At 38.9% G+C, this 17,416-nt stretch overlaps 1 protein-coding gene across 8 annotated transcripts in view; it reads right to left on the bottom strand.

The window, feature by feature from the left end:
• The window catches only part of Ipcef1 (interaction protein for cytohesin exchange factors 1), a 167,089-nt gene extending 150,131 nt beyond the window's left edge, over nucleotides 1-16,958 (bottom strand). For all 8 annotated transcript variants that reach the window (XM_027939464.2, XM_071612891.1, XM_071612890.1 and 5 more), the window contains exon 1: nucleotides 16,843-16,958. The gene's annotated coding sequence lies outside the window, so the exon portion shown is untranslated. The remainder of the gene's footprint in view (nucleotides 1-16,842) is intronic.
• Nucleotides 16,959-17,416: the final 458 nt, after the last annotated feature.

Raw genomic sequence — 17,416 nt, 5'->3', positions numbered from 1 at the left:
GTTGGAGAATTTGTTTCCTTTTGGAGATGAGAACACGTTTTCTAAATAATACACAAAAACAAAATTCCAAAAAGATTAGTGAATATGGACTATATAAAAAAAGGTTTTGTTTTGTTCTTTTCTGCACAGACAAAAATAATACCATATAAAGTCAAAAGACAAGTGATCAGCTGAGAAAACTATTTCAAAACATATGACAATGAGCTCATTTCCTTAATATATAAAGACCTCTTAGAAATCAGTTATAAAAGACCATTAAACCAATAGAAAATTTGACAAAGAACTTAAGAAGGCTGTTCATAGAAAAGAAACTCAAATGGCTCATGAGCATATGAAAAGATGGTCAACTTAATCACAAAGAAGGGGAAAGCAAAATATCAGTGGGATATAATTTTTCATTTTTCAGAAGGCAATTCTCAAAGTACGTTCATAAAACAGTGATTAAATGAAAAAATCAAGATGCAGAACAGCAGATAAAAAATGCACCTTCACATATGTAAGACTCTATGTGAACATATATGTATTTCTGGGGCCAGTTGTCCCTTGATGTCTGCAGGGTCGATTCCAGGACCCCTCTTATACTAAAATCTACAAATGGTCAAATCTGTTGTATAAAATAGCCTATTTGCTTATAACTAAGGCACATCCTCAAATATGCTTTAAATCTAGATTACTTACAATATCTAAAGCAATGTAAATAGTTGTTACACTTATCATTTAATGAAAAAAAAAACAAAAATGAAGTCTATACATAGTAAGTACAGACACGTTTTTTAAATATTTTCTATCTGAAGTTGATTGAATTTCTGAATGTGGAACATGCAGATTTAGAGGGCCAACTGTATACAAATATGTATATCTCTGTGTACACTTAAATATCTTTTTGAATATCTGGCGGGACTGCAAATCAGCGCTACCACTATGGAAAGCAATATGGAGATTCCTCAGAAAACTTGGAATGAAACCACCATTTGGCCCAGTTATCCCACTCCTCAGCATATACCCAAAGGACTTAAAAGCAGCATACTATAGAGACGCGACCACATCAATGTTTATAGCAGCTCAATTCACAATAGCTAAGCTATGGAACCAACCTAGGTGCCCTTCAACAGATGAATAGATGAAGAAAATGTGGTACATATATACAATGGATTATGACTTAGCCATAAAGAAAAATGAAATTACGGCATTTGCTGGTAAATGGATGGAACTGGAGGTTATCATACTAAGTAAAATAAGCCAATTCCAAAAAACCAAAGGCAAAATGTTCTGTCTGATATGCAGATGCAAACTCACATTAAGCGCATGGCAGAGATAGAAGTTCACTGGATTAGACAAAGGGGATTAGACAAGGCAAGGGGAGATGGGAATAAGAAAGACAGTAGAATGAATCCAACATAACTTTCCTATATTCATATATGACTATATGACCAGTGTAATTCTACAACGTATACAACCACAAAAATGGGAAGTTATACTCCATGTATGTAAGATATGTCAAAATACATTCTATTGTCATGTATAACCAAAAAGGACAAATGAAAAAAATTAAAAATACATATTATGGTTAAAGGCTGGCCAAGCTAAAAATGTTTCTACAGGAGGTTGATGGCCTCAGCATTGCCCAGTGCTGTCAAAAAAGGACTTCCTTGGTTAACAATGGGGAAATGCTGCTTATCCAATTTCTCCAAAATTAGAGCTCTTCCCCACCTTAAAGATTTTCAATGCATGTTGGTATTAGAGGCCATCTTCCTCTCTTCTCTCTGCCACAGGATCATCCTGAGACTTCACTGAAGACTCTTCAGCCTTAGCATTCTCATGTGTAAAATAGAAAGAACTGAGGCAAATGCTGTCTCTGGTTCCCATTCTACTTTATCATTCTCAATTCTTGGTCTTGCTTTTTAAAAATTTAGCAATTAAAGCATTCACTGTATGCTCTGTGATTGCTTAATGTGATATAAAGTGATACTGAATGGTGCCTTATGAATAGTGGGAAAATAGATCAAATGCTTTTTCAAGACACTAAACATAAACCTCAAGCAATGACAGAATGAAATAATCCTAAGACATCAGACTGCACAAAAAAAAAAAAAAAAAAAAATGTTGGTTCCGATTCTAATTTTCCTGGGAAACAGGAAAGATGACCTTTTTAAAAATTGAGTAATATTTTTAGGAAACTATTCTCATGAATGACTTTATCATGACTTCCCAGATCAATCTTGCAAAAAGAAAAATGAGACTCTTTTCTCCTGAATTCCCGACTCTACTGACTGCCCAATGGTTCTGCACCAGCTTTGTGTTAGAAAGTTCCAATGGCTCCAGAGACTGAGGAAACAGACAAAGATGGATTTTCTGACCTCAGAGGACATCATGACGTGAGCTCAAGCCAACAGGTCTCAGTTTTGGATCCTTGTTTTCCTTGAGCACACTCCACAACCCTTCCTGGCCCGACTCTGGACTCCAAACTTCTTATTAGCTCACAGCTAGCCTGAAGCTGCCATTGTAAAACTACAGCCCGACATACCTCTGTCCCAAGGAGCGCACTCTCAGAACCCTGCAAGAAGAGGGTGGAAACACACGAAATATGTGTGGCTGAGAACAGTTGAAATTCAAGCTTCCCCACCTGATGACTTCCTGGTGGGGATAAACCTTTCTGATAGAATACAGACATAGCCAACAACAAGAGACGCAAAATCCAATCAAAATAAAATCAAACCAGTGAGACAAAAGAGATCCAATTCAAGCCACTCCCCTGCCCCAAATGCTGTATTTTAACGGAGCGCCAGCAGGACTCAGCAAATTATAGCCTTTCTTTTGACTAACAGAAAGTTTTATTTTATGCAACTTTTAAATCAATCCAAGAATTTCATTTACAGTAGCTTGACAAGTATGTTTAGCTGTGAAGCAGGGCCTTCATAAGTTCTGGTTTTCTCTGAACTTTCTTAGAACACTCTACTTCCAATATTTTGAAAGTTAAAAAAAAAAAAAGCCTTGTTTAGTTCTGAAGGTTAAAAACAGCATCTCCTGCAGCCTATTGGCCACAGGTGAGCCTTAACAAAGACGTCCTTTGTCTCCATGTTTAGAGGATGCCATTCCCACCAAGAAGACACTGTCACCATTTTCATTAAATCACATACAGGACTAATACAATGGAAATATCAGGAGGCATGGCATTTTTACACCTTTCTCTGCACAACAGCCTACCTATAGATGACTTTTTATGAGACAAATCCATCTTCTGTTGAAACCTGTGAATGACAAATACTTATCTACTTATCTGGCCTCCTAAGCTTCAGAAGGCAAGATGCTAAAATTGGTCACTTTGAGTGATTGTGTACTTCAAAACGTTTGGATTTAAAAAAAAAAAAAAATCCTGAAAAACTTGGAAGAGATTCTCTCCTTTGTCAATCAAACCAGGGACTCAAACCAGGGACCCAAGCATTTTACAGAGGTTCTGCTCCAATTCCCACATCTTCTATGCTAATTACATGCTGTCCCTGCCCCACCTGTGCAAACTTCTAAAGCACTGAAGTGATCATCATCAGTCTGCATAAACACCTTTGGAGCCTAAGAGTAAGCTGTCACTCAACAAGAGGCTCAAGAGACAAACACAGACTGGGCAAGGGGCTCTCTTGTACAAAAGGCACATCACATGGTCAGGAAAAGTTGTCATGTCATTAAAAATATGTGTGACCTGGAGTCTCTCCTCCACCCCCCAAAAGGCTTACAACATGTTGATCATCAGATCTTGAAGCAGGCCTGGTGGGGACCCTAGAGGGGATTTTAGTCAGGGAGAATAGAAAGAAATTTGATCTAATGGAAAACCTAGCATTGTTATCACCGGTTAACTCCAGCCTTCTGGAAATAAAAGAAGCCTAGGATCCCCACAGTTAGATCAGCTTCATTTCCTGATGCTCTTAGAAGCATTACTGAAACTAAAATCATGGGTTGAATGCTCAAACAAGCTAATTCCTTTAAATCTTTCCTCCGTTACAGACAGCCCACTCTAACTAATACCTTGTACTTGCAAGGACTTGACAGAAAAGAGTGTTAAAAGAGAGGAAGAATGAAATCAAGTATGTCTACCACCTTCATATGCAAAAGATTGCAGTTCATTAATAGAAAGAAATCTCAATGAGAAAAGCTGAAAGAAACTTCAGAAAAGAAGATGCCTTTGTTGTTGGGCAGTTAACACTAGGCAATGGTCTAGACCAGGCAGTTACCAGCCCACGGTGTGGGCCAGGTGGGCAGATGGTCTGGCAATCCTAATAAGCTCTGAGTTGGAAGGATCTGATTTGCTCAATCACACAGTGTGTGAGTAACTCCTAACAACCCGGAGACCTTTCCCTTGTAGAATGTGTTCATTTTAACTCAGATTAAATACTAGAGAGTCAATAAGTAAGAAATCTAGCCTATGGACTGAGCATTACCACCTCTGTGCAGGACATACCTAGGGAATCACAAAAGCTCTTTGGACCTCAGTTTCTTATCATCAAGGGGCACAGCTGGAGTTGTAGCCATCATTAATATCCAGCATCAAAGAGAAGTGAGTAGGGGTCTCCCGACCCAGTGAGTGTAAGGTTAGGAATGCCCCATGTTAGGTTAGGAATGCCCCAAGCTAGGGGACACTGAGATAGAAGATAGAAGTGAATCTGAACTTTACCTTGATGATAAACCAATAGAGATAACTTACCCATAAAGGTCAGGAAATGGCATGATCTGGAGGGAGAAACGCTCATGTGAGAGAACTAGAAAGTTCTAAGCTTCGCCTAGGCCACTCACTAGTAAGTGCTCAGGCACTTAAGCTTTCCAAATGTCCATTTCCTCCATGGGTGTATGGCTATCTGTCCTGCTGTAGAAGGCGTGAAATCCTGGTATCAAAATAAGAAAATGTGCATAAGCACACTTAATAGATTGTGAAGCAGCCAAGGCCCAAAGATTCATGTGAACAGGCATTTAGGACATTGAGGTCTCCTTCCCAAAGAGGAGACTTAAAACAGAATGATAAGCCTAGGGAAAGACTTTTGGAGAAACAGGTCACTACTTGTCAACTCTTAAGATTCAGACACATATATTCGGAATGTATATGGATGGAATTTCTCTAAACTCTCCAAGATAAAGGAGAACAGACATCCCCATGCAGTCATTTCCATGCATATGACTGAGCCTGAATCTTTGTCACTCTTACTCAAAGCCTCAAACCACTGCAGTGACATTCAAGTAAGAAAAAGAGACTCTCCTTCATACTAGAAAACGGGATGCATGCTGAGAGGGCAGCCAAAGAGGGTGCTCAGCAACAGGATTGACCAACATGCCTGTGTAGTCACAGAGCAGAGGTACAGCCACCTGGAGTAGGGACAGAGAACAGAGACCTGGCCACAGCCAAGGTTCTCTGGGAACCATTACTGAAGTCAAGAGCAGGGAAAAGAGGAAAGCTTCTCTGATCAGAAGGACAAGGCTGGCCAGGAAAATTAATAAGCAACAAGGCTGTCTGGACCCAAGGTCAAGTCTATGACATCACTGCTCCACAATGTGATTGGATAAAGTAATATTAACCTCTAAGCAAAGGAGGAAGAAAACCTAATGTTTTTTTAAAAAATTAAATTTAACCAAGTTCATTTGCTTTGATCACTTCTCCACAAATTCTCCAAAGAATGAAAGAGAATAGCCAAGAATATTGGGTACTAATTGTCCATGCATTTTAGAGATACAATAACACTAGTGATCTGAGTGGGGGGAACCCTGTAGCAAGAGGAAGCTAAGTGAGGAGTCAGCAAGAGAGCGAGAGCTTCAGGGTAGGCACTCCCATCACAGTGTGGAATCACAGTGGACAGTAATTGAGATTAGGGAGGTCAAGTCAGATAAGACGACAGAGTTGAAATATTCAAGGGAAAATTGGAGAGAAATGCAGTAGAGCTCATCAAGGCTGAAGAGGCAGAAAATCCCAGGTCTTGGAGTCTAATTAAGTAGGTGGACATGATCAATAGTGAAATTAATGCTGAATCCAGGAGGGTGAGCAGTGGAGCACAGATTGGACCAAAATGGAGCCTGTGGACGAAGTTTAAACAGAGCTCCAAGATCAAAATCAGGCAGGCTATATGCCAGGCTGTCTGGCCAGTAGCCTTAACAATGCTCGAGAATTCTTCCAACTCTCTCCTTTCTCTTCTCCTTCCTGTAACCTTTGCAGGGGGTGTGGACGTGTTACTCATTCCTGCTTGATCTGAACCCTGCTATCATCACTCATTAAGAGTTGATTATATTAAGCCAAAATCATCTATGGTATGTAAGCCTTGGTCTAAAAATAAAAGTGTTTGGAAGCCCACAGGCTGTCCAAACTCTAGCTGCGACCCAATTGGACTAATGATGTTTTCTCAAAATTACTTCACTTGTTTGTTGAGTTATGAGTCCAATACTTCCAGGGATACAAAAGGAAAATAAATGAAATAAGGAGAAAATTCAATCAGAGGGAAGAACATGTTAGAGGATTTAACATAATGTTTTGCCCATAAGATTCAAAATGCCATTATAGCGAAGAAAACACAAATATACAAAAACCTGTCCCCATCATTGAATATCCTCCACAGGATACCAAGTCCCTTTCCTCCCTAAACCTTCTCACTGCCCCCCCCCCATTTTCCCATGTCAGTCAGACAAAAGAGAAGCATCAGTGCCCTCGATCCATCAACCAGCCTTCCTTTCCCTGCTAGCTCTACCCAGGTATGTGCTCCCCTCTCTACAATCACTCACGTTGGTGCTGATGTGTTATAGTTCATGCCTTGGTTGAGTTTTCTTCTCTCTGGACATCCCATAAACCATCATCACAATGGACTTCATTAATGGGAGCATTGTGCACTCTGCCAGGCACCTTTGCAAACATGAGTTCATGGGAACCCAATGACCCTTAGAGGTGTGTAAAGATATGCTGCTACCCATTTCACACTTGAAGAAACCAAACCTTGAAAACCTCAGTTCCACCCACTTAGCAATCAGCAGAGCAAAGATCTCCCCTCTTTTGCCCCAGGATTCCTCCCATTACAATAAGGCTGCCTAATAGAGAGCCATTTTACTCTGGCTCCAGGAGAGAGCTCTAAGCCTGGTTTCTTCCCCACATGAGTGGTCATCTCCTCCCCACTCACCCGAAATCTCTCCCTCCTTCTGAGCACTATTTTGATTATCCCTCCATCCTGACACTCTCCTGGGTCCTGCTTTCTGGCTCTGTGGGTTCTTACCCTCTACCCTGTTCAGGACCACGCTCAGGTATCACCACGAGTCTTTCAGTTGAATGTTTCATGTGTGTGTTTCATTGTCCCAGTAAATTAGTAAGATATTGGTAAGGACAGTTACTTTGAAATATTTATTTCATATTTTCCACAATGCTTAATGCAGAAAAAATTCTCAACTTTTTATTTTCTGTGTTGAGACATAAGAGAATTTCTGTGTTTGAGAAATTATCTTTCAGTCCTTCTCATTCTTTGTATGAGTGAAGGTTGGTTTAAAAACACATGAAGATCAGGGCCTTACTCCTCTCCAGGGATTCCAAGCACCAAGGCAAAGAAAAATGCAAGTCAGTTGAGGATCAGGCTCTTCCCAGATGATGCCAGCAGCTGCCACCAGCTGTGACACCCTAACTTACCCATTCACATTCACATGGAGACATTCCCTCTGCAACTTTCACTACCTTTGGCTTTCTTTTGATTTACATGACCGATCTTCACTTTTTTTTGGTTGAAAACTTGTTAGACCTGTGGATTCTTGGAAGTATTTTACCAATTTCAAATATTTAAACATTCTTCTGGTCAGCTATAAAAAAGAAAGATCTCTTTACATACCATTCATTACCCATTACATATATAGGGTTGTGGTGGCCAACTTTTTTGCACATATTGAAATATATAATGTGTTAGGAATGTGACTTTAATATATTAAAGTATGCTTTAACTCATTTTTTGGTAAATACACACAAATATTTTTTTTAAAAGGAAAAAGCATTGAAGATTTTACTACACCAAAATGCTATTAAGACTATTTCAAGGTTATGGGGTCATGAGACATAGTTATCTTCTCCTTGCTTATCTGCATCATTAGTAATAAAGTACATCATATGTGCACTAAAGAAAAATAGTTATTTTTAAAATTTAAGTTGTAAATAGTGAGTTGATAACATAAATTTACTATAAGGTTGAATTTGAAGTGCTTGCCTATAGATTCTTTCTTTCCATCTTTTTATCTAATTTAGTATATACTGATCTTTTCCTTTTTCAAGAACTTTTTCCAATCTTATAATAAACAGAAAGGATGAATGGAGATTGTTCAAAAAACTCAAAATGCTGACTTCCTTTTTTTGGCAAAATGGTTGTTCTGATTTTTTAAGTCATCAATTACATGGTAGAAAAAATATGATAGACACAAAAACACAAGTAGTCATGAACCATTATAATCTTGGCTACTTAGATAATACAAAAAAAAACTATAAAGATAGCATAAAAGTACAATTCCTCCCCCACACTACATTCCTATTTAAATAGCATGAGAAATACATCTCATTTCACAATAGAAATTTATTTCTATCACCCTCCTTTCATTTTTTTCTCTCATGAGTTCATGTTTTCCCTCACACACAGACACAAGAAAACTTTCCTAAAAACTTTGCATCACCAATAGTAATCAAATAATTAATATTAGACAATTTTTCAAAATTAATAATAGATATATGGATATAGATAACCAATATACTATATTACATACTACATATCTAATACATATTACAAATGCATATGTTGTTCTAATCCAAAATTTTCTGGCTAAACTTGATGTTAGCTAAACAATGCCAGTTACAGTGTTCAGACAATTTCTGTTTAAAAAGAGAACAAATCAGTAAATGTTTTGGTAATGACTTAGTAAAAACAAAGTATTGATAAAACAAATTTTTTCTTCCCTTTTTCAATCTGAATTCTTGGAAGCAAATGTTCATCACCCTCAGTCCCAACCCACCTCAGCTTCGATCTGGAAATGTCTCAGGAACAAGATTCTCCTCAACAAATACTCCTAAAATTATTATCCACCCAGAGAAGCTTCCTCTGGCCTAAGCGGGGTTGTTTGCCATCATTCCCAGCTCCAGGGATGGGGGAAAGGTGGATAAATGTGAAACAAGCTTATCTAAAACAAGTAAGAAATGCCTGGTACCCGTACACCGTATCACATCACGGACGTCATCTCATACTCCCTCAAGGCAGCTCTATGTTAATGGACTCTCAGGTTCAACAGGCCTAAGTTCAAATTCTGACTCCAAAGTCAAAACACTGGAGTTGGAATCCTCAATATGTTATTTCTGTGTGGCCTTAAACCAGGTTCTTAAATGCTCTGTACCTGTTTCCTCATCAGAAAAAGGAAGCCAGTTAATAATAAGAGCACTTCCTAGAGTTATTTCATTACAAAATGAACAACTAATACAGTGCTTTTAACACCTTTGCTGGAGACAGCAGGTGACGATCACACATTAACTCTTGGTGGTGACGAAGGTGCTGACTGCACACATCAGCCATGAAGCCACTGCGGTTGCTGAGATATATGCAGCCTGCAGAGGAGATGCCATTGGAAACAAGGAGCCCATGTGGACGGTTGCCTGTCCTTGCTCTGGGGCTTACCTCCGTGGTGCTTGCTGCCCTTTGAGCTCCAGGGACTCCCAGGAATAGGCATCACTGGCCGGGCACATCTGTCCATGGGCAGAAGGCCCAGCTCCACTAAGCCCAGAAATGTGAGCTCGTGGGAAGCTGACGGAGAAGCTCGTTCCCAGTAAGCAAGGTGAAAATGACCACGCCCCAGGTCTAGGACACTACCACTGCCAAATCACCAGTGTAAAAGCAAACTCACTTCAAGAGAACCAGAATCCCTGAACCTGACTTGCTCAGCTCACTTACTCTGCCTCGGTGGTGGCTGGCTGCTTCTCCCTGCTCTGGTTTCTTGGCTCAGAGTCCAGGGGTCTGGCGTTCCTTTCAAGATGACTGATGTGCACAAACTTTGGAGTGTTTGTGAGTGTTCAGAAAATAAAAATAAACAGTACTCTAGTGCCCAGCTCAGACCCTGCTCAACAATCCTTCATTCAAGTAAGTCCCTGCTACCTACGCAAAAGCTGCCATAGTTGATTAATCAAGTTGAAAATCCAAGTGCAAAATGTCTTGGTACCTGTGTTCCAGAGAAAAATCCAGCTTTAGCTGGAAAATCTTGACCATATTTACCAGGAGAGTTCAACTGGACATTCTCCTGGACAGAATGGCCAGATCCTTCTCCTGGACAGAATGGCCATAACCGAATCTAACCAAGAAGAGGCCGTGTCAATTCACGAGATTGTAAGGAAATTGCAAAAGCGATCCTGTCCATTCTATGACAATGAAATACCTGACAAATCACCTGGAAAATATGAGATATTCAATAAGCATTTTGTAAATGTTAAGTATTCCTAAATGGGCCCCATCATGTTATATGGCTAACATTCATATTCACTAAGAAGAACAGGAGTGCTTATGGGGAGTTAAATGTTGTATTCCTCTTCAACATTAGAGATCAGTGCATAAGACTCTCAGGAAAGAATATTCTTCATGACAGTCAGGAAAAAAAGAACTTCCACCCTGTTCAAATGTGAAAGAATCAATCCAGTCACAAATTTCTATTAAATATCTCAATAAAGATTATATAAAATTAATAACAAGTCCAAGAAAACCTAAATAAGGAGTCATTAAGAGGAAGAGCAAAATCATAGTTTTAGTTTTGTGCAGATTAAATGAATTAGCCTCCTGCAATGATGTGTTCCTGTTAGGTATTTTGTTCTGCTGGTGATAATCGTGGTAATAGGAATTAGGGTAATTTAAACTCTATTGAAAAGGGGATTAAAGGGACTCATGTTTCAAAGGAACTCAAGAACATGCTTGAAACCCTGGCACTTTATGCTGTCATTAAAATACTTATGCAGGTACCAAAGTAAATGCATACTTCAAAGTGATCAACAATTATAGATAAAACTACCAGCATGATCTAATGGGCACTAATTGGGAAGTTTCTTCTTGTTAAATGTTTAGATTGGAGCCTTAAATTTTATGTTTGAACAAAAGCATCATCATATTGCAGCATTTTCTAGTTTGGAATATTTGGACTTTTTCCCCCCCAACATACAACTTGGGGAAATAAATATCTACTCAAATAGAAACAGATAATCCATATCTAGCAAATGACCACATTGGTATAATAAGCCAGGATTCCTAATAAGATTCAATTTATGAAAGGATGCCCTTTTATAGATGTCACAATAGCCTGATTTTCATTTTGTAAATGTGTCTTTATTCATTCCCATTAAAAGATGAATCAAATCTACTGTCTGAGATCCAATGCCACAGGTTAAAGTCAGAAAAATGAGTCATGTTGGATTTGGTCCCTCGAACCACTTGCCAGCAATGTAAATGGTTGTATGATAAGCACTGAAAATGACTTTTATTCTTTGCCCCACCCCCAAATTAATGTCCTAGGGTTGTTGTAACAAAATACCACAAACACAGTGGCTGAAAACAACAGTTCTAGAAGCTGGAAGTCTGAAGTCAGGGTGTCCACAGGCACCTTCCCTTTGAAACCCGAGGACTCTGGGGGTGTCTTTCCTGCTTCTTTTAGTGGCCGGCCACCTGGGCAACCCTTGCCTGGGAACAATGACTCCCATCTCCCTCCATCATCAATCCTGCGGTCTTCCTGGGTGACTCTCTCCACTTGGCTGCCTTCTTACAAAGGTACCAGTCCTATTGGATTGGGACCCACAGCCCTGCAGCATGACCTTATCTTAATTTAACCAATTATAGAGCTACAACTACCCTATTCCAAACAAGGACACATTCAGAGGTACTATGGGGCTGGACTTCAAAATCTTTTTTGAGGGGCAGGCACTGATTACACCTCCCTTCATGCTCCTTTCATATAATTCTTTTCTGTCATTAAAGCTCTTGGGTGCCAGTTGAGTCTCTATATGGTTAAAAGGAAATGGGACGTGAGCAAAGATAAAAGGGTTCCATGAGTCAAAAAAAAAATTTTTTTTTTACTTTCTTCAAACCATATTTACTTAATCTCATTTGGTCCACATAGCAAAACATTTTAGGTATTTTTTATCTTTGCTTTTATAGATGAGAAAATTAAAGTGTGGAGAAGTTCAGTGCCTGGCTTTGTGGAACTGAAAAAAAAAAAAAAAAAAAATATATATATATATATATATATATATATATATATATATATATATATATATATATATAATAACCCAATTATTACATGTCACAGTCAGCAATCAGAGCACCCACGTCTCCTAGATTATGGGTCCATGGTGTTCCCACTAAAAAAAAAAAAAAAAACAGAGAAAGTCCCACCAATATAAGTGCATTAATACTCAAAATAGAAACTGGATGGTTTAAACTTAGAGATTATAAGAGGGCAGCCCGAGGACCCTAGTGGGGAAGAAACCGTTATGTATCTTGACTGGGGTTGCGGACTCCCCAGGGGTGGCTCTAGAGCCCTTCCAAACCCTGCTGACCTTGCTGGTTGAGAAGCATTGCCTACACAGTGCCACCTGGCCACTGCACGGTAGGCTGTGTTGAAAACCACACATGTGCAGTCATGTCAAGTACATGTTGGGGACTTCCTATTAAATCCCTGGACAAAAGAAAATCCCTTTTCACCACCTCCTCCATAAGGGTGTAGGAAAGAATTTCACTTTAGATTTTAGAGTAGCAAGCAAATCTGCTTATTCTTACCCTTTGCCTTCTAATCCTTAACCTCAAATTGTTCTCTTATATGAAAAAAAAAATCAGAATTTTACCTTGCACAGAATATAAGTGAAGCCACAGGCTCAGGGAGTTTAAGATCTGGTTTGGAATCCTGCATCTACCCCTCCCAGTGGGGTGATATGAAACAGGACACTTTACCTCTAAGCTTCAGTTTCACAGAGGTAACAATATAGTACCATTTTCCTTGACAATTTTGAAAAGTGGCTGAAATTATAAATGTAAGTGTAACTAAATGTAAATGTAAACTGGAATGTAAAAATAAAAGTTCTGATCACCTGCCTAGACCACAACAAGTACTCAGTGCTATCACTCAGTGCCCTACACATGAAATATTCAGGGATTATTGGGGACTTCCTGTTAAAAACTATATCATGCTGCTGCTTTCCATCTCAATTCATATTGCACTCTGGATTTTGATTTGATTAATTCTTTCATTTGTAACCTTGACTATTTTCCACTGAAGATCTGGTCATTTTTGATTCAGCATTTATGAAATTCTCATCCGTATTCTAGTAATTTGGAGGTCAGTTTCGCTGGCTAATTTTTTGCCTTTCAACTACTCCGACCAGCATACCCAGGTGGATTTGCAAGGGCTGTTTTTGCTCAGTTCTTTCACTCTTTCTCTGCCAATTTTCTCTTACTCAGTCATCTTTAAAACAAAACAGGAGATTCCTCTCCATACCTACAAGCTAAAACACTTTGTTTCGGTCAAGTCCCTGATAAGAGACTCACAGTGGCATGCTGGCACTCTGAGATGGCAGAGCCATGATCTTAACAGAAATTATTTCTTGACTCTGCAAAAATGTGTTTCTGACCACTCCCCATTTATACCAATATGATAGCTAAGTCAATATTCCCTTAAAAATGAATTACTTGTGTGTGGGGAAATCTAAGTTTAACTTGGAAATATTAACTGTTGAATTGACTTTTGAACCTACTAGAAAATAATCCAATTTAGTCATTCAGAGAAAATAGCTCATTTTCATTTGATTCTAGGAATTAATCAGACCGGCCATCCCCAGATGGAGCCCTCTTTGCTTATTGCCATTTTGAAGCTGACACATGAGTCTGTGCCAGTTCTAATCTCAAAGGGAATTCCCCTAAAAAGACTAACTAGCATAAGTTATCAGTGCCATTTCTTAGATAGCAATGATCCACAAACTTAAGCACAGTATCACTACAAACTACTTCTGCATTGTCTTTGGCAGAGGACAAAAAAAGTGTTAACTTTTTGTTCATTTATTTTCATTCAACACTTACTTTGTTTTCATATTATAAAGAGAAACCAAGTATGCTCAACTGACAAAACTTAAAAAAAAAAAAAAAGTACAAAGACAAAAATAGCCATCAGCTATAAACCCATTCTTCACGGACTTTAGCCTACTTTACCTCAATCTTGCTTATCTGCAATATTTTTGCATAGTTGAAAAAGTTGCATCCAGCTTCTTTGACAGCAGTGCATTATGAAACTGTTTCCATAAATATCATTATATTGGTGGTTTTTCTTTATCTAGACATATCATGAGGTGCTTAACCATTCTGATGAGTAGGTTTATGACATTCCTTTTTAACAAATTATTATCTTGGTTCATTCCTGCTACTGAAACAAAATATCATAGGGGGCCAGTGGCTTATAAACAACAGAATTTGGTTTCTAACAATTTTAAAGTCTGGGAAGCCCAAGATCAAAGCTAATCCTACAGATAATATCTTCTCTGTGTCCTCATATGGAGGAAGGGGCAGGCACATTCCCTTCAACCCCTTCTGTGGGAGCACTGCCACCAGTCATGAGGAGAGCCCTCCCACTTCCTTGTGAAATCCCCAAACGTTCCTCCTCTTTATACCACCACAACAAGGTTTCCATGCAAGGTGGGGGGGGGGGGCACACAATTAAACCATAGCTAGGATTAAAAGAATCGTGTTTCTTTTATGAAACTTAGAAAGTGGCAAAAAGCATAAAAGAGAAAAGATAAACTTGTGGTCAAATTTTTAAGTATGGCTATGGTGATTTGAAAACTGAAAAAATATATACTGATAATTGTCATTTAGTGGTCCATGAATAGCAAGCGCTATGCCATCGCATTTCTAATCCTAATATGATGCCAAAATACTATAATCACCACTTTCTAGGTTCATAAATTATAGTTAGTAAGTGGTAGATATATTCATTAAACAGATGTGTCTGACCCCAAACTGTTTGTTTGTTCGTTAGGGAGGGGTGCTATATGATACTGACCTACCTGTCATTACCACCTCAACAATCTCTGCTATCCTCATCTCTATTAGTCACCATTTCTACCATCACCTCCTCTGTCACTTCCAATATCACCCCCACCATCTCTACCATCACCTTTACCACCATATTTATAATCACTCCATAATTTCTATCATCACCTCCTCATCTCTTCTATTAATTCCTCCAAAACCTCCACCTTTTTAACCATTGCCTTCTCCATCACTTCCACCACCATACCACCACTTCTCCCATCATCCCCACCATCTGCCACCACTTCCATCATCTCTACCATCACCTTCTCCATCACCTCCGCCACCACCACCACCACCATCTCTACCATCACCTCCACTACCATATGCAATCCCTTTCACTTTGCCCACCTAGGGCTTTTTATCGCCTGTTTTCTATACTTTTCTTCACTCCACATTTTCTTATTCTCTCTTGCTTCGTACTGATCTCCTCCAATCTTTATTTTCTAAGGTACCTGGGTCACAAACATAAAGCAAAGCTACCCAACAGCACTCATGTCATGAATAATACCAGTCATTCATCCATTCAATTAATAATTACTGAAAACATAGTATATGGAAGTTAACTTTTCTGAGGACCAGAAGTACAGTAATTCCCTCACTTGCAGAATTTTCTACAACACTAAAAACCTTATTTTCTACACACACACACACACACACACACACACCATATTGCACCTTGCAATTATTTGCTAATTCTCAACTTGTGTTTTGGTTACCAGCTCACACTGCAGAGCCTCCAAGCTGGATGAAAAGCAGAAGTGAGCGCTTCAAGAAGGACACACAAGTCAAAAGGAAAGTCTCAGGCAATCATTGTGAAGTAATTTCTTATCTCTTATTGCCACAGCAAACTACCACAGGAAAGAACTTCCTATTTCCATACTCTGGTGATGTGCATTTTCTTAATGCAATTTGCCTGAAATGTTCATACGTGGACCTTCTGCAGAAGAGATGCTTGACATATTAAGGAAAGGAAGGAAATTAAAAGATAAAGAATGAATATATCAACAAGAGCATAACCTTAAGTCCCTTTCTTCCTCACTTAAACGATGGGAGCAGAAAGAAACCTGCACTCTTTCCATTTCTATTTCTAATTAAAATAGGAACCAAACTCCATATCACTATAAAATGGCTGGGACGGTACTAGGAATTCATAGGCCCCTAAAGACTATTAAAGTTCACTTCTGCTTTGCTGGGTTATAATTCTGACTCCTATAATTAAATTATTACACACACCAAGAAAAGGAAATCACACACTTCTGATGTCTTCTGTAAAAGCCTGTGAACCAACACTCATCCCTCATATTCATATGAGATATTCTGTCTAGCCTGTGACCTTTATCTAAAAGCAAAATCCCCTCTAACTATCTGCATGCAAAGGGGGATTCTCCACAAAGAACATGCTTTCTCTACAGATGGTGGCCACAGAGTTTTCCCCAAATGAACTCATCTGTAAACAAACAAATACTGAATTGAGGTTTTCTAAATCAAATGGTGGCCTACAGTCAGACCAGCTGTGAGTTCAACACCCATTTAGGAAAAGAAAAGCAGAATGAGTACACAGCTCTCTCCTTCAAAGCTCTTGCAGAATAAGAACAGCAGCCTTCACAGCAGCAGGTGTAAAAAAGAGTTGAGCAAATACCACCTCCAAGAGTCACATTTCAGACCTGAGGGTTGTAAAGATAGTACTAAGGCATCAATTGTTGTGCCATCTTGATACGCCAAGCAATTAATTCTCATATATTAGCCAAAGGGTGACTTTACTTACATGCAATATAAAGAGAGTAAATCCAAGAACTTTCTCTTTATCTCTGAGTTCAGAAAATTCATAATACTCTGAGGCAAATGTTGAGGATTCCACTCGAAGCAGTCACTCGGGAGGCTCAGTCTACACAGCACTACATCAGAAGCTGACAAGAAAATAAAGCTATTTCAAAAGAAGAGGAAGTTTCATCTCTACTTCCTCAAATCTATTCTTCTTCCTACTTGCTCTTATCAAACCCCTCCTTGAATCCAGAATACAGAACAGGGTACATCAAAGCAGGTTTATCTCATCTGTCTGACTTCATCTAGCACGAAAGACTACCCAATGTATTCATTTCCGAGGTGCATGTACAAAACAGTGTGTGCCTTTGCCTTCCTCATTTGGAGGTGAAGATGAGTTTATAGGCATGGAGGTGAGAACATTTACAGAGCAATCCTCAGTATGTTGGGCTCAGATGCCACATTTTCATCATCGATATCTTTCAGATTCTCTTTTTTTTTCACATCTTCCTCTTTAATTCTCTTAATCATTTATAAAGTTCTTCTAAATAGGAGACACAGATAAGCTTGCAAAAATC

The sequence above is a fragment of the Marmota flaviventris genome, chromosome 6 (assembly GCF_047511675.1).
Source record: "Marmota flaviventris isolate mMarFla1 chromosome 6, mMarFla1.hap1, whole genome shotgun sequence".
Lineage (NCBI taxonomy): Eukaryota > Metazoa > Chordata > Mammalia > Rodentia > Sciuridae > Marmota > Marmota flaviventris.
The sequence above is the reverse complement of the archived record's forward strand: the minus strand, read 5'-3'. Positions and strand labels throughout refer to the sequence as shown.